At 40.7% G+C, this 22,422-nt stretch overlaps 1 protein-coding gene across 1 annotated transcript in view; it reads left to right on the top strand.

Annotated features, from left to right (window-relative positions):
• Positions 1 to 22,422, top strand: part of ADAM12 (ADAM metallopeptidase domain 12) — a 185,592-nt gene that overhangs the window by 81,343 nt on the left and 81,827 nt on the right. The gene's annotated exons all lie outside the window — the stretch shown is intronic.

Here is a 22,422-nt window from a genome sequence, read left to right as displayed (position 1 = left end):
AAATTCCTTCCAAGTTTGACTGAGCTGCATATTTTATGTTTACTTCAAAGCTGTTGATTGCGATGCAGAATAACACAGTGTCTGCTACAAGAGCCTGTGGAATTCCTCCAGGAACTGGATAAGAGCATTCTGCACTGGCACTGTTTTTTTGACTCTTTCTGCTTCACTAATCCCTGTTTCATTTAGTGTGTGTTTTACATGGATCTTTAGCCAGTACACTGAGCAGTACCATGTCAAATGCTTTACAACAATTTAAGCCATGTAATCATCTTTATAAAACCAAACACATTATCATATCAATAAATGAAATCACGTTTGCTTGACATGACCTATTTTCCTCCAGCAACATTGCTATGGGTTTGGTTACAAAACTTCCCTTTGCTTATAATTGTTTTATAAGTCTCAGCCTTTTTAAAATGCTAGTGCAGTGGCTTTTGTCCCGAATCCAGGTTAAGCTCTTACATTCTTGATAGAGAGAGCCTCACAAAGTGTAAACCCTGCAGGCTCAATGTTATGATATAACTCCATAAAGTGGGACAAGCAAGCTGGAAGCCACTCTCAGTTTGGTGTCTTCTGCAGCTATCTGATAAAGGGGGAAGAAAGGAAGGGCAATCAGAGCTTTGAAATAAGCCCTGATATAAAACCAAAACACATAAAAGCTGTGATGCTGTGTTAAGAAATGATCTTAGATTAATGAAGTCTGGGGTATTAAACATAACGGATTTAATATAGCCCCATACCAGTTTCTCTTGCTTGTTGGATTAGACTCATGAACATGCTTGTTTTGATTTGCAATACAATTGTATTATCGCATTATTATTTACCTGTAGCTTTTAGCCTCCTAAACATTGCCTCATTAGCTCAGTATAGGATTTTAGGTTGTACTCAGCAGTTGGTCAGACTCTGAGCTTTTTGGTATCAGTAACAGAACTTCCATCAGGTATTCCCTTTTAAAACCTGTTTCCTATGTGAAGCAAATGGGTGCCATTCAGATAGACACAATAGTGAATATGTGAGTGGAAGAAAGGCTGAAATACCGGCAAGGAGAGTAAAATACTAAAGTTATGAGACAGAGAGTACAATGGGAAGCTGAAGAAGTCTCTTCAGTAAGATGCAGCCAAGACGATAAGATCACAGAGTCTTCAAGTGCAAGAACTGCAAAGTCACTTTCTATAGAATCACTGCAAATATAGAGCTGGAGAAATAACCATTACAAATACCAGAATCCAGGTTTGGCTGTGTTGTATTGCCTTTGTTTTACACATTACAAACCCCTCGAAAGCTTTGTCCTCCTGAAAAACAGGTATGACTTTAAACATGTATTAGAAATACATAGGATAGGAAAGGTGAGTTATAATTTTAATACATTTTAGCTGGTAATGCTGAGTTCCTCTCCAGGTTCTCCTTCACCCAACTAATTGACATTAAAATTAATAGTTTGGGGATTATTTCTTTGAAAAATACATGATTGTAAGATTCTTTTTTGGATACTTTATGTAAGAATAATTTTATACTTGAAAGAAGTTGTAATTGTTTTCTGCCTGTAGTTCATCATGTGAATCTGAGCTTTGCCTTTTGGTGGAATGAGACAAACGTAATGGGTAAGAGTGTGAATGTAATAACCTTTTTAGATGAGTGCTTGGAAACTTCTGTAAGTAAAAGGAAAACAGAGGCCATTAGGCCATGTGCTACCAGCTTTTCATCTGTGCTTGCACTGTTTCTCATTGTTTCCTACTGGCTAAATACCTTTTTTAAAAGGTAATGGATATTAAGCATTTTAATAGAATATCATAGTCATTGGATGTACTCTAAAACTGCTAAAGCATGAATACCTGACAGCAGAATACCACAATATACATGGTTTGAAGTCTAGCAAGATTATAGTAGAATTTCATTGTAAAAGAAAAGGTAGAGGTATTGATGCAATTCTGAAATGAATTAACAATAGGAAATGATATATTTTATATACAGACAGTAGTAAATTGCTTCTGTGGGATACAATCATTACTTAATTCATAATTACATACATTATGGTGGTTTATTATTCAGGAGCAGTTTTTGCTTTGCCATTTCTTCTGGACCTTCTCTCACATGATAATGTGATTCTATTCTCTTCCTGAATTTGTAACAGTTGAACATGCAGTGGTCATAAAGTCTCTGCTGCTGAAGTGATAATGTGTTTTGTGTGGATAATTAATAGTAACCAGGCTAACCACTTGGCTAGAATTTTTCATCATGAGAATAGTATTGGATGTTGTTTACTCAGCTCTAATTTGCCTATAGCTGTATCCAAGATGCATGTATAAATGCAAGTGTTCCTTTCCTCCTATGACTGGCCCACTCTACCCATGGTGCTGCTGCTTGCACCAGCCCATTGCCTAGTGCAGTTGGATAATCCTGGAACTATATATGCCACCTAGCACCAGAGTCCACAGGGCTATGGGATATAAGTGGTGAAGATCTACGAGTACTGCTGTCTAGTCTTGAAGTACTGGAGCACGACAGCAAAATTGCATTTCACAGATGAGGAAACTAAGGAGTTGGACAAATGAAGAGCATTTTTGAAGGTGCTTCAATATAGAGGAGTTAGGAGTACACCCAAGGGGGTTTTCACTGCTCATTTTTCTCTTTTGTGTCACTCATTGCTCACTACTCTCAACTATTATTTCAGATGTTTCTCTTTCAGTTGAATGAAAGTATCAGATGTTCTTTTTTACCCTTCTTCATCCCATTAAGGAAGCTTCAATGTGCGTTTCAAGGATGGTGGGTAGTTATTCTTGTAAGGGATAAAAAAGTTAAGTCTATCCTAGCTCTTCCCAGTGTAACCAAACCTCAACTGGGGACTGCATTATGGGTTATGCTTGAAGACATACCCCTCAATTTCCTTAGCAGTCTTCCGTTAAAACAGCAGAATTCATTCACCTTCACATTGCGAGAGACAATCATGGTGCAATTCCATAAATGAAAGTCTGACAGAACATCTTTATACTTTAACCCTTTGACTTACTTCATTTTATAATGATGGATCAATACCTTCACAAAAGCCTTTACCTAGGATGAGTACTCCAGCAGTTTACAGCAGTTAGACTAATGGCCTTTCTTGCCACTGTCATTTTCTTTCGTTTCTCATGTTTGCTTTGAAAATCCTGTCAACAACTGATGTTTTAAATCCATTTATAGTGACCCAGCACTTTACAAACTCACACAGACATCTACCCTTGTGCTGCAGTGTGATTGAAGGCAGAGATATTAACATTGGAATGCAAAGTGATAAGAAACAGTGAAATAGCTGCAGGTTTGATAAGTCACAGCAGTTGGCTTAAACTGCTCATGAACATTTTGGAGGCCCCATGGAAAAGATCCTTTGTTTTGGAAACTGTGTAACCACTGACACCTCGGAGTACAATTTGGACCACTTATCTAGGATAATGATCCTCTCTTCCACTGTACTGCAATTTCCATTCCTGTTGTGCACTGCTTGGCTTAAGATGCTGGAGGGCCTGAATATTATGGGGATCACTGATGCTGCAGACTGCTGCGTTAGGCAGCACCTGGTGTTGGCTTGGAGAAGACAGATAGATGAGGAGCTGTAGAAGCAAAAATCAGTTTCCTTGTGCAATCTCCAGACACTCTTTAAATTGCTATAAATAAACTGGGAAGACTGTAAACTGTGTTTTATCTCTGAGGCTTCTGCAGTCTCATTTATTCTATGTGTACTGAAACTTATGCAGCGAATTTTTCTGGATTTCATTCTGCTTGGAGTGTAGAAGTTGCTGGTATCAGAACTGTAAATATCACGATGATATCATGATTCAAAGGGACTCTTTTCTATAGTTATCCCTTCTTTTATTCTAATGAAGATCTCTGTAGTTTTCCAAGCTTGTATGGTAGTTGATGAGACATGAGGCAGAAAAATGTTGGTACTTATGGATGGATGAGTGTGACTACCAGGGGGAAGCAGGAGCTGGCCTTGCATCCTGTGCAGCATAAAGACCATTGACAGCAGAGACACCTTCCACTACAGCAGCTTGCTCCAAGCTCTGTCCAGACTGGCTGTGAACACTGCCAGGGATGGGGCAGCCACAGCTTCTCTGGGCACCCTGTGCCAGCGCCTCAGCAACCTCATAGGGAAGAGCTTCTAAGAGTTCTTCTCAGTCTCCCCTCTGACAGGTAAAAGCCATTCCCCATTGACCTATCACTACATGCCATTGTAATAATAAGATAGAGTGGCACTTGAGTTACTCTCTTCTCTTGATGTTTTACTTGCTTTCATGCTCAAAGGAGCCAGCCTTTTTCTACTTCTGGATAAGAGCCACTGCAGTCCAAATTGTGCTCTCATGTCTAACAGGTACACTGAGTGCTACTTCTCTGTTGCTCTTTGTGTCTTACTGTGATTTCTTTGTTTGTTCAATTGGCCACATTTAAGAGTCACGCTCCTGTCTGAATGTTTCAATAGTTACTGTGCACAAAGGAGACGAAGAACAATTCATTTTTCTTCCTGTTTGTTGCATGTTGGCTTTTGAGATATAGAAACGTCTTGGCAGAAATTGCCATGAACAAACCTAGACTTCTACTCTGTCAAATGCCAGTTAAGACCTGCACACTTGAGTGCTGCTTCTCTTCTGAAGGGCCTGGTTACTTCGCATTTACTTTTATCACACAGTTTCAGTAAACCCCACTTAAGAATGCTTCAGCCATGTGCTTAAAGACTTCTCTGAAGAGAGCTGGAAGTAAGCATGTGTTCTTACTTAAATGGGTGCTGAAATCTCCACTGGATCCTAGCCATAATTGTGCAGTTTCCTATTTAGTTTTGGTAGGCTTTACCCATTGAGAAGAGGAGGAGATGCTTTTCAAAACAGGAAAATGAAATTGTACACCCCTCCCCCATAACTGGCAGGCAAATAAAGGGAGAAAGAAAGAAAACTTGAAAATACTCATCACTGCAATTTAAATTGACTAGACTTCATTTTCGTGGCAGCAGTTCACTGTTTGGATACCTGATGCATGTCTACCTCTGCACACACAAAACCCATCTCTCCTTTGTATTATCCTGTATGTTTCTGGATGTCTTTCTTAAACTGAACACTGTCTTGCTGGTTTGATCCTTCCTTATTCTACCTCCAGTTATACCATATTCCCTGCAATGATCGGAGTGAAATACTGACCCTGATGAAGTCAGTTTGGCTTTGACTCTAATAGACAGGTTTTTATCTTGTGTGTCAGAAAGCGACGGTATGACCTGTAGCATCATCTACACCAACCAAGTGTGAAATCAGCTGTGCTGAGCACCTAGTGCATTATAATGAGGAAATAATTGCTCTGTGGAAGCAAAGTGTTCATGCACAGCTGCTTTTTTTACCATAGTGAGAAAGGGGATTTGTCAGATTTCTCTCCTTCACTGCTACCCAGAGCTGACACCTTACAATAAACACACAGTAGGTTCAAGGCTGTGCTACAGCAAGAGTCAGGTCTTTATGAAAGAACAGGATTCCTAAACTGATGTTTGCATAGGGGAAATGAAGGCTGAATGGCCCAATGAGAGCTGCAACAGTGAATGCAGACTGACTTGTGATGTGTTTGTTACATCTGGCTGCCTTTTCTGTATTTGCAGCCCTTACAATGAGGGTTTCCCTTCCTTCCCCATCTTGGATGACTTTCTGTAGACATGTTTAAATCTATACCACTGGAAATGCATTGTTTCCTTGAGGATTTCTCTCTAAACTGTTATGCTCTTTGCATCTGTCACTCCAGAAGCAGACAATTACTTGGAAGTAGGAAAGCTTAAAATGAGCATTCCAAACTTTGCTGGTGGATAAGAGCCTGCAGGTACTTGGATGGTCTGGACTGCAGGATATGTCTCTCTGTTACCTTGGCACTGATGCTGTAAGCAAAAGGTTTTCTTCCATTAGCTGGGAAGTTTTCCATAGCAATTCAGCACGTAAGTGCTGTGATTTAGCAATTTTAAATGAATTTGCCTTTCGGATTAATCTTTGACATCTTGAATTTGGTAGTTCTGGTACACTGATACAGAGTGAATTAGTTCTACTATTGCACTGACTGCAGCTGAGAAAATCGACTCCTGCCTTTGAGAGACCATATGAGGAATATTCTGGGAAGTAATTTGAACTGATATTGTTGGGAGGGTAATATAGCTTGACATATCTGTTATGACAGCTGAAGATATGCTGAAGCATGAAATAGAAAAGGAAAAGGCAGTTGTTAGGCCAGCGACAAGATGAAACCATACTACTTATGACAGCTGTTGGCAGCATGATATCAGAGTCCTCGAGCTTTCTACTGATCTGGAGCATTAGAAACTTCAAGATCATATTCGTGATGTGTTTGTAGAGATCTTGTTAGGGGTAATGCTCCCTGACAGCAGCCAACTGTAATTGGCAATGGGGATCCTTCAGATACAAACAAGCATACAAAGCATGGACAGATTCTTGCTGATCCTTGCGTTGGCCACTGCTTTCCTACTGGAACCATTTGAACCTTCTGCTTCAAAACCATCAAATAAACTTATATATGAAGAAATACAAATGAAATAAAGCTCTGTGAGATGCAGAGAGGTATTTTGAGAAGAGAGGAAGCTTTGCCTTCTGTTTGCTGAGGTGTAGAGTCATAAGCCAAGCTAATAAGTTCAGTAAGGCTTTCAAGTAAGCAATATCTGAAACTGTTGATACCAGTAAACTGCCCAGTGACAGAGGTGAAACCTCACTGGAAACCAGTGTCCTCTCCTTACACACTCCTGGCTATTTTTCTGCCACCTATGCTTTCCAGGTATTTTTGCTAAGGGCCTGCTACCTTTCCAGCTTTTAACCATCAGGAAGCTGAGACAAGCCAAATAGTCTCCGGTCAGGTCTTGTTAAAGTTTAAAATGCCTTTTTGGCAGCGCTCACTGTATCTTGGCGGATTTGGGTCTCTGTAGTTGCAGTTACTTTCCTGTTTCAGTGACACTGTACTTGGAGAATCTCATCCATCAGAAAGTATAAGAAAGTTTCCTCTTAGGAGAGCAGATTTCTGGAATTCCAGTGTTGTGATGGGGTTGGGATTTTTTCTTCTTTCATAAGCTATAATTACTGCCTTGCATTGAGTTCCAGACTCGGCTTCATTTGTTTGCTGCCTGATTTCAAAGGGCTTTTGCATTCCATTATTTGCATTCTGGTTTTCATTGTTCTGTCTTTTTCAGCTGATCTGAATCCCCACAGCTCAGTAGGAAATAATGAGATTCTGCTGATTTTCACTAATATTAATGAAATATTGCTCCCTGTGCACTTTCTAGGTGCATCCAAAATATGCGTATGAAACCAAGCATGGACATTCATCAGTTAATATGCATTTTAGCAGTAAAGATTTCTATCAGACCAAGGTAAAGGCATGAACTGTTGCACTGAGTCTTCCAAGGCAAACTTCCTCATGCTCAAACAAGCCAGTATCTTGGGTTGTAGGCCAAAGCTCATCTCTCTTGGTATGTTAAGATACAGGAAACAGCATGTCGCAGAAGGTCATGAGAATTGCAAGCCATTGCACTTTCCGAAGTACAGCTGGAACAGTCATCCTCTCTGGAGCATGACAAATTGGAGCAGATCAACGGGAAACCCAGGACCAAGCAGTCTGGCCTTAAAAGGCAGACTCAAGTAGAGGTATTTAATTAGTGGCTTCTAAAAATGTTAGGGCTATGCCACTCTACTTAAAAGCCATGGTGGGTCCATGTGGTTTGTTACTGAAAGGAAAGGCCTGATTCCTAAGTGGAAAATTAGGACAAAATGTGAATGCAATGAAGGTGGGTTTTTTAAGGCAAAATACCACTTTCCATTAAAAATAGTCAGAAGGGTGGGAGGAAAAGCATTTAGAGCAGTGCAAGGATGCCCCAAAGCATTACTGACACCTGGAAAATGCCTACATAAGGGGAGAATGCTCTGTACTTCTTTGGAGGTTGTTGCTTTGAGTTTTCTAGGTGTTTCTCCTTATTTCTGCTTTTCTTTTGTTTCTTTTACTGCATTAGTTAGCTGTCTGAGATGCTGAACTAACATCCCTGGAACTCATGAGCTTTGCATGCAGAATGTGTAAGCCAGCTTCACTGCTTACCCTTTACCACCATGCCCACTTCATTTACCTCAATTCTGCTCTGCCTCCTGTCTCCTAATAGCAAGAGAATAGTTGGGAATTCTTATAGGATCTCCTTCCTGCTCAGACTGATAGCAAAGTAAAGAGTTGGCAGGATTGAGGGGGGAAAAGGGAATGGGGCTAGATGGAGTCTGTTGAGCTATGATATCACTGTCTAATATCAGACCAGCTCATTTTTTGCAATCTACACATCTGCCATCAGTTGCTAAGAACCTTTCCATTATTTTGGACAAGGATCTAATTAAAACCAGAGGTCTGGAGGGGAAAGGCTCAGTATCCTATTACACATTGCCCAAATTGTTGAATTCTCTGCTATTTTGTTAGTAGCTGTGATTGTGTCTTCTGTTCCCTCACCTACCTGAGCTGGGCTAGAGCTGTTTTGTGCAGTATTATCTGGATCTCCCTGACAACCTGGCATCTCTTCTGCAATGGGTACTTTAACCTTTGATGACAGCACTGTTATAGGCTTGTCCGGCTTTAGATAGCAGACAGACACAGGTGTGTGCACCTTCAGTGTGGGCTGCGCTGTTTGGCATAGCACTGATAAAATTGTATTTTCTTTTTTGCTATAGAATAATAGAATAGTTTGGGTTGGAAAGCACCTTAAGATCATCCAGTTCCAACCCCCCTGCCATGGGCAGGGACACTTCACATTAAACCATGGCACCCAAGGCTCTGTCCAACCTGGCCTTGAACACTGCCAGGGATGGAGCATTCACAACCTCCCTGGGCAACCCATTCCAGTGCAATGTAACATCTCTCATCAAGTAAAATAGCCTCAGTATTTCCTTGTTAGGATTGACCTAATGACAGAACCCAGGCTGAATAAAATTTATACCCTTTATTTTAGGTAGGAAAATGAACAATAAGATATAATATGTATTTTTGGACATTATTTAAAGAGTATAAATCAGTGATGTGCAAGAAAGCAAACAGAGGGGTTTTGTATTTGCAATGCAGTGGGCAGTTATACATTGAGTCTTTTGTAGTGTCAAAAGTTCTCTGAAGAGCTCTTTTGGAGGGACTTACTCTAAGAGTTTTGTTGGTATAGTTCTCCCTTGTTAAAAACAATTTCCTGCCTTAGCTGTTACTATTCAACACCAAGGAGGAGGAGGAGCATGACCTGGTTCAAGAGTAACTCGTATAAAATAAAGATTGTTTTACATGGTTTGGAAATAACTGGGAGAAAAAGCAACAAAAAATCATATCCTTTCCTGTAATGAACTTTTCGTTTGATACTCCAGATGTGAAGGCTGCAAAGTTTTCCTTTTGGATACTGACTGGCATTAGCATCTGTCTCCACATTCCCTGGGTTTAGGCTTCTCCAGTTTGCAACATGCTGTTCTGGGCAGAGGTTGATTGTACTACCAGTACGGTCCAGTCCAAGGCACTGCCTTCCCTTCCTGCTGTCAGGAGGAGGTGATTTTAAAGGATAGCATAATATAGGATAACATAGTCTCATCTTTTCCATGCCACAGCCTAGTTTCAAGCCTGTTGGCAAAACTTTTACCCTTATGGATTCCTCAGTGATGAATGCTGCTCCTTTGACTGATATGCACAGGCAGGGGAACGTTTCTACATCACTGCCCAAACTTTCTACAGCACACTTAAATAATTTACATAAAAGCCAAATCTGCATGTGAAATGCTCCCATGAGTCAAGGGTTTATTTGCTGTGAATCCATTCTGCAAGTGGGAGGAAACCTGAACTGTCTTGGATGAAATGGCCTTTATAAAATATGGATCGATTTCCTAATATTTATGTCAGGTTCTACTCATTAAATTTTTCCCCCTCTTTCTTCCATCAGTCCGAAAATACCTCACCAATCGCTTGCTAACAGTGCTTCCCATGGATCTTAATACTAAATCATTAGAGTTTAGAGTTTCTTCTGTGCCTGTATCATTAAATAGGCTCTCTCCGATTTACCAGAATGTGGATTATAATAGGGGCATTAAAAAGGCATGTATCTGTAATTGCTTTTTAATGCCATTGCTATTTATGGGTAATTTTAGTTTCAAAGTAACCTGGAAAGTCATGTAAAGACATAAAGCATTTGATGATAAAGCCATGCCAAGGAAAATTCATCATACATGATGATACTTCATTGAAATACTGTTAAGGATCCTGGAATGCAGCAGGTTTCTAGGTGCAATGTGTTATACTTATGTAAGTCAAACTCAGTGTTGTGCTAATTATTACAAACTCATAGGTAAAAAACTCATATAGTTGTTTTCTATGAGCATTATTAGCAATTATTGTAGCAGCTCCAGGTATGACAGACATAGCCTGATGCATTGATAGTAGAAATGAAGATTTAAGCTGATGTTAATTCAATGCTGTTTGGAAATGCATGTCCTGTATTCATACAGCAATCCAGCTTTTTAGATGTGAATGACGTAGTTCCCAATGCAGGTTAAGCTGAGTTAGCTCAGAACTCTCCTAATGGTTTTTGCATTATTCAACTTGTGTCAATGTATTGCTTACATCTCAGCTCAGGAAGGATTGTTCTCCAGAACCCTGTCGATTGGGTTCTCAAAAGGTTTGTCTCTTCACTCTGGACATCTCCTGAGTTAGTAACACCTACACAGAATGAAGAAATGTGCTGCCGAAATGTCTCCTCTGATGACTGCAGTAGTGGCATATGTGTGTTTTATTTAAGTGTGCAGTGTAAGATGATGTGCCATCAGGTGCATATATTTCATAGGCAACACATAAGTGTGACAAACATTACCTGAAGAGATTTTGTGTGTCCAACCTGACCAAATCCCTTAAAGAAGACCCATTTTCAGAAGATGGCTACCCAAGTGTCTGAAGCTGTGTATCTGAAATAACCATTCACTTATAAGAGTATTTTATATAAGTGGAGATATATATAGTGCTCCAAAGTATAAATGTGTGTGTGCCCCTGTATCTTTGACTCATATCTATATATCTGAATAGTTTGTATAAAATCCTTTGGAGCTTTATTTCCTTGCAGAGGAGTTTACATTAATTCCCAAACCATGAGCAACCACAGAATTACTTTGCAGTGTTAGAGAGGGAAACATTACAGTGAAAATGAAGCCTACTTTTAATTATCTGTAGTCATTCAGATGTAATTTATAATGAGCTTGATAAATGCTGATGCTCCAGGCATCAATTTTTCCAGTGATAGTAGAACCAAAAATACCCAGAAAGGCATTGTTAGCTTAGGCTACACAATAGTTTTGAGGTCTTGGTTAGTAGGAATAATTAAAATGACTTATGTAAGATAAGTGTCATATCTCTGTCAGCAACTAAATGTTAAATGTTATTATAAACTAATTACTTCCTTGAATTGAAAACTGTGTTTTTGTGTCTTAAATGCTAAAAGACAGTGTCTGATCCTGCTCTTGCCTAAGCTCTTAACCAGTGTGTTTTCAGTGTGATGAGATGCTCTCAAAGTGGGTGAGAAGCAAGCTTGTACCCCTGGGCCAGGCCAAAACCCTTTCTGTGGCAAGGAGTCAGAATCTGTTTCTGAAATGAATCAATTGCTAAATAAGTAAAAGCAGAAGCAGTCGATGCTGTGGAGCTTTTCTTTGTGTTTCTGACTGCAGGCTTGCCGCTGGAGTGGGGAGGAAGGATCCTTATGCCTCAGCCCTGCTGCCCTGTTCCCTTCCCATGTCCATCTACTGCACACTTGTAGCCTACAGTGAGCTCGCCTAGCTAAAGCCACAGGCATTGATCTGATGATTGCCTGCAGACTTTTGCTATTGAATTAATGTGTTTAATTGGTTCATAAAGGTTTCTGACACATGGCAGAGTCAAGGAATTAAATGCAGTGGGAAGCGTGCAGCAGAGAGAGGTGAAGAAAAAAACCCAAAGAAAAAAGCTAATTTACCCTTACCACAGTGTCCTGATTTTGCTGGCCATTCCTTCTTTCCTGCCTGAAAAACATGAACCTGGAGCCTGACCTGATAAGCAGGGATGATTATTTGTGTTATCTCCATTGGAGGTCCCATTGAAGTCAAGAGTTGGTCACAACCAGCCTCACGTACCATGTTGTGGTAGCCACAGGTTAGAGATTTAGGACAAGCACCAATGAGGTTGTGTTGCTTTTTGGTGTGCTTGCTTACTAAGTATCTCCTGTTTAACAGTGTAATAATGAACATAAGCATGTAAGAGGTGATGAAAGGAGGGGTGTGCAGGAATAATGTCAAGAAAAGGAGAAGGAATCAAAAGATGAAGGAAAATGGCTAAGGTAAAATACAGGGAATGTAGGGAAGTAATTAATGGGTAAGAAAGAGGAAAGGAAGGATAAATAGTTCAAACCCCATCTTTGCTCTCAGATTCCTCCCCCCGATAAGCTCATTTCATGCCTCAGGCCCATGTTTTTCTTCTGCAAACACCTGAATCACCTCATCCCAATTCCAAGTCTTACGTTGAAGCAGAATTAGTTGGAAATGAGCCATCATCCTCTGTGAGTATAGCTTAACATTGCTTGAAAAATCACTCCAGGCTTTCTGAAGTCACTGGAAATGCCATATGCCAACAGCAGATGCAGTTTGGGGTGTGCTGTCCTTTTGCAGGGGGTGAGACAGTTGGTACAGGGCAGGAGCAGCCCAGCATCTTTGAGGCTGAACAGTGGAGGATGTGCTCATTTTGGAAGTGGGTTAGAAAACATGCAGGTAAATCTTTGTGCAAGAAATGATGTTTCTCGTAAAGCCAGAGAGTGACTGTATTTTTACTGGATCAGAACAGTGTTAGCAGGAGTCTGTGATCTCATGCAGCTTTGCTTGCTCAGGTGAAAATAACCCTTACACACTTGAAAACTACACAAGCATTCGTAGTCAGCCTCCAAACAAAAGCATACAAGGTACTGAGACAGTATCTTACTGGCTGGTTTTCTGTCCCAGTAAAACTGTCCTAGGCATGAAAATCACAGCTTTATCCACAGGAACAAGCTTCAGAGCACACCATGCTGTAATTGCTGCCATTAGCTTTAGCACATTGCCTGAAATCTGCAGCTGCAGTCTTGTTGTGTTACCAAATTAATTGATTTTCATGGAAGTCACTGCTTTAATTGGAAAGGAAGAGAATGAGAACACCCTTGTGAGCTCTTGTTTAATCTCAGTCTCCCCTCCACATTTGTCCCTGGCTCCTAAAGGATTTGGAAGCAGATCAGGAGCACTATTCTGGGGAAATGTAGCATGCTTGTCATCACCATGAGTTATAGTATTGACCACTTGGAGACATAATACAGGGCTAGGTGGACCTTCAGTCTGACAATCTGTAGCAAATCTTATGGCTTTTGCATCTAGTTAGTTTCAAATGATGATGCGTACCAGGTTGGTAGGCTTGATAATTAGATTTTGTACATAAACGTCTTTCCATATCTCTGCTGTATTCATCCAGGGTTTTAAAAGGTTAGTGAGAAAGACAGAGAGACACAGGGCAAAATGAAGGTGTTTCTGTAAAAGTCAGCAGTGTTCTGCAAGTGAAATGTAAGTATGGCCTGCTTAAAGCAAATGTCTCCTTATGGTGGCAGGGGGATAACAGAGTTTAATAAAACAAGCCCACTATTTAATGTTTCAGCAAACTGGCAGAATTGGCCAGACAGCTTCATTTAAATGAAAATGCAAATGCAAACCTACAGGCGCACACTCAAAAGCAAAAATAAGATACGGAGAGGATGTGATTGTTAGTTAGTCTAAGAATAAGCCTAAGCTCAGTGACTTCGTTAATATAAGAGCCTGGCTTTCTAAAAGCTCCGCAGATGCTTGCGTATAACCCTCAGTAATCCATAGCACTATTCACATGTTGTTAGTTGGATTCTAATAAGTTCTCATTTTTCATTGGAATTACATTTCTCTGTTTATAACTTTTTTCCTATTCTGACTTAGTTTCCTTGGGTGTTTTCAATAGAATTCTGTGCTAGCCTGAAAGCATTCAGATGAAAGCACACTGGAGAGTTTGCCCAGTCTCATCTGTTCACGTACTTCCCTATGAATGACACATTTAATTGCATGAAACATTTCAAACAGAATTTGACAGCTTTACAACCCAGTATCTCCTAATAAAAACATGCCATCCTAGGAGTGTTACAGGGACTATAAAGAATTTCTTTTATGAAAGGCAGTGATGTTAAAAAATAATGCATTAAAATATTATGTCTGTCACTTATGATATATGTACTTCTTAGCTTCTGAAACATCTCAATGTTTTCTAGTGAATCCTTTGAGCCATGATTTTACAGTACTGTGTTGCCTGCACCTGTAGCTCTTAATGCTGCATTCTTCATGCAAGATCAAGATGTTTAAGAAAGCCTCTAGATTATCTTGAACAAGTTTTAGTGGAAGCATAATAATAATAAGTGAAATAATAACTGAAACCACAGTATTGCCATCTCAGGACCAGATCCATGGAAGGGGACCTAAGTTGTTTGAGAGCTGTATTAGTTTTCAGTCTAGCCAAAGCCAATTCAGAACACTGAGTTGTGTAAATTTGTCCGGGTTTGGCCTGCAGCATAGCAGTGCACATTGCTTCTGATCTTTGCCACAGGTCCTTCAGAGGTGTAGTAGTAGTTCAGTAGTTACTCTCAACATAATGCTTTAACTTTTGGCATGTTGCTTCAGGGTTTCACAGCCACCTCCATTATTCTAAGCTAAAACTACTTGATGTAGCTCAGGCAGTAATGTATCTCTAAAGCAGTCAGTTTGCATAGTTTGCCTAAATGTATGGAATCACATTTTTTCCATCAAAAGTCAGCCAGCAAGCACTGCCATCTGTCTGTAGCTGACAGTGAATTGTGGCTGGTGTTATTCTGGAGCCTGTACTGAAGGTGTTTGTTTTTCATGACATACTGCCCAGCTGAACCGATAACATGATTTCTATTATTCCTCTACACAGGGAGCCTCAAGGAGGTAATATAAAATATTCCTACAAGGAGCTCCTCTAGGACAGTACTGAGAGAGAGATGGTGAAAACTGTCAAACGCTTCTCTGCTATATTGGAGTTGGCTGGTGGAAAAAGTCAGAGCTTCTTTGAGGCTAAGATGGGTAGGATGCAGTTCACAGAATGGTAGAATCCCAGCCTGGTTTGTGCTGGAAGGGACCTTAAAGATCCTCCAGCTCCAACCCCTGCCACGGGCAGGGACCCCTTCCACTGGAGCAGCTGCTCCAAGCCCCTGTGTCCAACCTGGCCTTGAGCACTGCCAGGGATGGGGCAGCCACAGCTTCTCTGGGCACCCTGTGCCAGCGCCTCAGCACCCTCACAGGGAACAGCTTCTGCCTAAGAGCTCAGCTCAGTCTCCCCTGTTCTGGCAGGTTAAACCCATTCCCACTAGGTCTGTCCTTATGCACCATTGTCAGCAGTTCTGACTTAGCTTCTCAGTGTGTGCAAGATGAGCAGTTTAAGTCAAAGCTCACAGAATTGGTGCCATTCCCTCTTCTGCTGGAGAAGTTCTGCTACGTTTCTCAACTGTCTTGTGAAGACAGCAAACCTTACTAGTATTCCTTTCATCGCTACCACACATCCCATGTGGGTTGCTTCCTCCTTCAGTGACCATCTGAGGTGCAGGGTACCTAATGATGTCCCATTATCAGTGACTACCCTGAGGGGTTTGGGAAAGCTTGAGCCATTTTAGAGAGAGAATTTGTTTTTACCCATCTGCTTTGTTGGATGGGTTGTTTATCATTGTCCGACATGCTGTCACTACAACACTGGTTAGCACTAGCCTCTTTATTAATGTTTTGGAATTAGAATGATAAAGTAAATGATGCAGCTTTGGCAAATAAATGTTTGCTATAAATATTACAATAAGTGATGGAAGCAGGGTGTGCACTGAGAGCCTGGAACAGCATGGGAGGCCACTGACAGGCTTAGTTTCATTTCAGTCCTTTCTTATTGAAGTTTGGGGAGGTGAGGTTTATGGCTTGTTTTCCAAGCAGCCAGGAAACAAGAAAGCTCTCGATCACTCAGTGACTGCCAGCCAGAGAGGTGGTTTTCTCCCTTAGCTGTTCAGATTTGTTTGCTTAGGCTGTTTCTTTAGTTTTCTATATGCTGCAACCAGATGTAGTAACTAGTTCTGAAGGCAGAATGCATGTAGGCTTCAAAAGCTGTGCTTGGCCCCTCTTGTCTTCCTACTCCCAGCACACCAGAGAGGAGCTATTGATAGAGAACCTATGTTGTTTCAACACACTGTCCAGGGGTAGCTCAAAGCATGGCTTTAGCTTTGACATCGTAGCATGTGTTCATGAAAGGTTACCGTCTTTGTGACAGATATTGTTCCACTCATGAAAGGGGATGGGAGTAGGATTTCAGTATGGACTTCAGTAGACACAGGATTCTATAAGTTCCAGCAACAGACAAACTGGGTAGAAGTACAAAGACACCTATTTCAAATGTACTGTGTGATCTGCTCAAATTGCCTATCAGCAGACAACGTGAAACAGGCCAAAGGCTAATACCATAAAGTCAATATTGAAACTTTGGATGCTTGGTTGATTTCTTTGCTATTATACTTTTATTTTGCTCCCCTCTTTCACTCAGAATCGTTGTGCTAATTAAGCTCTGTGAGTTTCCATCTCTCAGGTTCTTTAATGATGACATTTCAGTCCCTCTGTGTCAGCACACTGGAGTGTGGCAGATAGGATATTATGAAGTGGAGACATTCAATGGGAAAATGTCCAAAAGCATTTCACATCACTTAAGATAATTAAACAAGGGGAAAGAATGGGGCCTGGTTATGAAAAATATGTGGTGTTTTCTGAGCAGGATGATGTTAGGTGCCTGTGCATGGGAAACTCGTTACCCATGTTTCACTCATTCCTTATACTGTAATGAGAAAGAAGAACTGAAAAACGCCTCTGTGAATGTCACCTTGGTGGGTATCAGGAGGTACTTGCACTGAGATCACCACTGCAGAGCAGCAGGCTTAACAGACTTGTTTGTTCCTCTGGATATACCTGTGGACAAATACAGCAGTTAAAGAAATAGCAACTAGTTCCAGTGTAAAGGTCAGAATGACCTGACTTGGGATGCTTAAGAATTAATGGAGTATGATGGTGTGAGGAGGCAGAGGTTTAGATGATGTTTTTTATCTCTGCTTATATGCCATCCTGTTTCATTCTCTTCACCTCCCCCATTTGTAGGCAAGGCTTGAAATTCATAGCCAGAGGGGTTTTAATAAGCATTTGTATAGTAGAGTGAGGCTGCACTTGGATGAGGGAGAAAATGGGCACTTTATAATGTGGAAGGATGAGAAAGTGTAACAGGCATCAGTAAAGGTCAGATATCTGTTTGAGCTGCTGGGGAAGGGAAGCACCAAGGTCAGATTTCAGTCAAGTTTGCACTACTGGTGGTTTATTATGACCAATGCTCCCACAGAGCAGGTTCAACAGCTGACTGTCATCATTTAAGAAGCCATAGGAATGCTTAATGTTCTTCCTAAAAACACCAGTTCTTAAAGAAGTGTATCTGGACTGAGGTGTTAATCAACAGCAAAGGTAAGCAGAAAAACAAACTTAAGAGCATGAAAAGTTTATGTTCCTCTCAAAAGCTCAACAGGTTCCCAACACCTTCTGTCTGTCATGAAAAGCATCCCTGTGAAACCTCCTATCAAAGAGTGCATTGCTGGGATGCTTTACTCCAGAACAGAGATGTCCATGTGTGACCATATTTGAAACAAGGTTCAAGATGAAGGTTAGGGGCTGCAGTTCCAAACCATTCCACAGGATAAAAAGTTGCAGGAACAAAGATCAGATCATACATCTCAGTGCTGTGAGTCTTGCAGTGTATACAGAGGGTACCCAAGATTCATCCCTGGGCAAGTTAGACCTCAGAATCAAATAGCTGACAAAGCACATGCTCAGATTTGAGGCTGCTTTATACCTCCAGGAGATTCAAAAGAAAACATAGTGTTGCTTTTAGAAAATGGAAGAAGGTGTTTCTATTTCAAACATGGGATTTTAGCTTAGTGTCCATGTCCGACTTCACTTTACCCCACCTCAAAGTCCTAGCTAATGTTTGATGGCAGTAGACACATCACACCATATCACTGGTATTGGTGGGTGGGTTTGGGTGCCTGCTCAAGAGAAGAGGCCCAGGTCCCTTCTTGCTCACTCATAACACTAACAATCAGAGCTAGTAGAAGCAGAGATTTATTATTGCAAAATCTTGGGTCTATTTTGGTGGCCTGGTTTCCTGCTGAAGCAAAGGTCAAGTTTTATGCTCTATGTCATGCCAGAGCAAGGCATAGTCCTTCTGAGATGGGTAGCAGTGAGTCACACACCAGCTAGGGTGATGAAGAAACATGTACCAGATCATCTAGACATCATATTGTTTGGTTTTAAAGCAGTGCTGTTGAGTCTCAGTTGCTGGGTGTCACTTCAGATTCACAGAGCAGCTTAGATTCATTCTGATAAATAACATTGGTGTCTTCCCCCTTGCATATGCATTGCAGCAGGATGACCTGGAACAGGAAGGTAAGCAAAGGAGTTTCATGCTGAAAGACAGGTAGAAAAACAAGCCTGTGTGCTGTTAGATATTTGCTCCTTATGCTTTTGTCTACTGGTTTCTCCTTCATCACCAAGGAAAACCCTGGTGTCTGCTCCTGCTGTGGTGATACTTAGATTATTCCTGAGCAGCACTAACATGAAAAGTGCACAGTTCTTGTTGGGTTTTTTATAGCCTGATATTCTATACATGGCACATTAAAGCAGAATTTGATAATAAAATACACATAGCTGGATGATAGATGTAGCGAGGAAGAAAAGCATTTTATTCCAGCTAGGACTAGCTAGAAAAGGCTGGGTATCAGAAAATACATCATGACAGTAACATCAGCTGGATGCAAAGTAATCTCCCTCTGAGAGCAGTGGGATCAACATTTGTTCTGACATTTGAAGCTCAATAAGACAGACCTAATTTGATCTATAGCACAGCTGGCTTCTAGGGAGGTCATCTGTATGATCTACTAGATCATTTTCCATCTCTAACTTGTGTGACTCTGTCTTTCTGACTCTCCCCAGGTGATGAAATGTCTTTATAATCTTTTGAAATGATATAGTGCTTCCTGGAGAGCAGGGACTGATTTTCTCATTTGCAAGTGAGAGGCAGTGTGTGAAATTGCCATTCCTGTCACTGGATGGATTGAGTTTTGACGTGTTTAAAACAGGACATTGTCCCCCTCCCCAAACAAACACATTGCAGCAGGCTGGGAAGGTGAGGATTACAGGTTTAAATAGCGTTCACCATATTCCCTGAGGCTTAGGTTAGTGGAAGCTCTTCGACACCTGAAAATGGCTCAACAAATCTGACAGGTTTATAGGGGATGGGGAAGTCTGTGCTGTCTGCCACAGATCAGGGGGATAAAGCTTGTCCTTCTGGGCCATCAAAGCTCCTACTGTTAAATTGACTCTAGGAAATGTAAAAGACTCCTCAGTGCTGACACACAGGGACGAAGTACATAAGTAATTTAACTCAGGAATTGCATCTTTGGAGAATAAATGAGAAAGTTGTGGTGTTGCCTCCACTGATTTTCTTTAATCATAACCAGCAGTTGATACAGTTCTCGATAACGCTGGTTTCCGTCTGTTCATGGAGTGCAAGAACCTGATAATCATCTGGTACTGCTGAGCACTGTAGCTGACATCTGAAACTCCAGACATGGTGATGAATTGCACTATGATATATTAAGGTTATTTTGATCCCTGCTCTTCCAGAATTACATTGATCCAATTAGGCTAAGTAGTTTGCCATCTAAATTAATTTACTTTCCTCTATTAATCTCTTTTACTGTGGGTCAAAACCACAAATGTAAATCAATCTATTACATTGCATATCTTAGTGGAGTGGGGAGGGCTGTTATTGAATTACCTAATAGATACATATGTTGAATTCCTTGTTTGATATATTAAACATGATTGTCATAATTGGAAAGCGGAGTGGAATCTGGGTGCTTGTTACACTTAGTTTTCATAACCGTTCAAGTAATGCTTTTACATGACTTGCTGTCCCTGGACACTAATGCTGTGTGCTTGTATGGCTGTCCAGCTTATAAGATAATAGACATGCTGAAAGTGGGGCTAACAGCTCTTTTCTCTGCCAGGAATTGTTGGACTGCCTGGCAGCACGTCTTGTAGAGGTCCCCAGCCTCTACAGTGTGGAGAAAACCTTTCCTCTGGCTTGCTCCCAACCTAGCCCTAGCATTGTACGTGGCAGGAAAACAGATGTCTCAGTTACTAAACTGAAGGAGTGTTAATGCAGACTTCTGAGAAGCTTTTTTCTTACAAAGGTGGTACATGAAATTTCCATGATTTGAAATCCTACTCTGGCTTCTACATCGGGGCATACTTTTTCTTTCATTAGGTTAGTCTAACAGTGGGACTCCATCACATTGGTTCTCTTACCAACCTCTTACTACTCACCCTGAGAATTCTTACATTCACCTGGTGTTTTCATCAGAGTAGATAGCAAAATTCATCCTGATAGGGACACTGATGACAGCTACACCAGGAATATGTTTACCTGCAATTTGTGTACCTGTCCTAGAGGATTAATTCAACTCAAACAACCCAGGTAACGTGGCAGGTCAGATTGTTGATCACAGCGCTCTCTTCTGGTATCAAAATCCACGGATCTATGAAATGTTTTCCAAATCTGTGCCTGAAGCTAGAATGAACAGAAGCAGAAAGGTCACCTTTATCATCACTGCTGTCAAACCCTTTGGAAATAGCAGAGCACAAGGCAAGTATATTGCTTAATCACTTTGACCTTATGCTACATCTGTTCCCCTATCCCTTGCCTGTATTTTGTCCCATCACATAAAAAAATCACTCCTATATGAAATCGCCTTTCCAAAAAGCACTTAGCAGAACTCTGTTGGCTTTGAAAATGATGGGATCTTGCCTTTTACAAAGGCAATTAATGCCTGCAAAGCACAGAACTTAGCAGTGTTGCTATATAAATAATAATGATAATTAAGAAAGCAGCTGCTCTTTGTGATAATGAGACCATAGGAAACATGCATACAACAGGTGTTGTTTCAAGCAGGCCTTTGTAGAGGTTGCAGGCACAAGAGGTGAGACAAGTGTTGGTGTCAAATGTGTCTCTTGTCACCATGAGGTGGTTTAAGGTGTCCCTGTGGAGCTGGTTGGTGAAATACATGGAGTATCTAAATCAACACTAGATGCCTGTTTGGCAACCACATCTCACTCTAGGTGTGGTGGTTGAGATCCAGAGCAGTTCCTGTATAAGCCACCAAACACTGCAGTGTTTGAACATTCAGTATCTATTAATATGTTTTCATTTCCCACAAGCTGAAAAATGTAAAGTGAGAATGTTCTTTGTGTTGGGGCTTTGCTATCTCACTCTTTTGATGCTGCAGTTTTCTTCTTGATGTGATCTTGTTTCATTTGTTATTTGTTTTCTTCTACCTTAAGATAGAGGCTTTTAAAGATGGGTTTTCTCTCTAATAACCCTTTGTTCAGTTCCTGGCACAACCAGATCCTGTTGTGACTGAACCATTGGATATTAATATGGTGGAAACAAATCAGTAATGAAAATTAAATGTTTGCTCAGGATCAAGTTTTAATGTTTGTATGAATTGCAAGAAATGTACAAAGACTTTGTACTAATTCCCACTAGTCTATATGCAAGAGTGCAGCATTAAGCAGCTTTAGATACAAGAGCCTGATTTGCTCAAATGAACGTCCCAAGGGCGAAACACCTCTTTGAAGGGGAGCAGAAAGACCATGGTGAAGTGCTGTGCCAAACACTTTCAATAGTCCAAACTCGCCAGTTTTCTGAATATGATGGTGGCATTTATCTATGGTTTCCTCTGTATTGTGCTTCTGCATTTCACTAGGGTGTTTGTCAAAACTCAAACACGTTTGTGTTGAACGAGGCTTAAGCCTATGTTAGGAGTAAATGGGAATGTGTATTCTTCCTTCTGGCCTTGTTAAAAATGTTCTTTAGTTGAAAACCAGATCAATAGCAAGACTTCTTTTTTATATACATATATATAAAAAGGCAGATGATGCTTTTCCTATCCCATGGGTTTTCTACAGGAATGATTCTTTCATAGCTGTCACACACATGCCCCTCTCTAGAGAGTTCTAGAAAATGGCATTTGCATCGTATCATTGCCAAAAGCAGGAGAGGAAGAGCTAAGAAGAGCATGAGAACAGAGTGTCTCATCACAGACATGGCCTTTTACCGTCTCCTGATGCATTATTTCAAGTTGTTAAGTTTCCATTCATTAATATCCTTTTCAGATGATCAGAATAAATCCAGTTTTCTAACCTCTATATGCTCTTGTAGTGTTTTAGCTTG

The sequence above is a fragment of the Melopsittacus undulatus genome, chromosome 4 (genome assembly GCF_012275295.1).
Source record: "Melopsittacus undulatus isolate bMelUnd1 chromosome 4, bMelUnd1.mat.Z, whole genome shotgun sequence".
NCBI classification, from domain to species: domain Eukaryota; kingdom Metazoa; phylum Chordata; class Aves; order Psittaciformes; family Psittaculidae; genus Melopsittacus; species Melopsittacus undulatus.
Note: the sequence above shows the minus strand (reverse complement) of the source record. Positions and strands in the feature narration are given on the sequence as shown.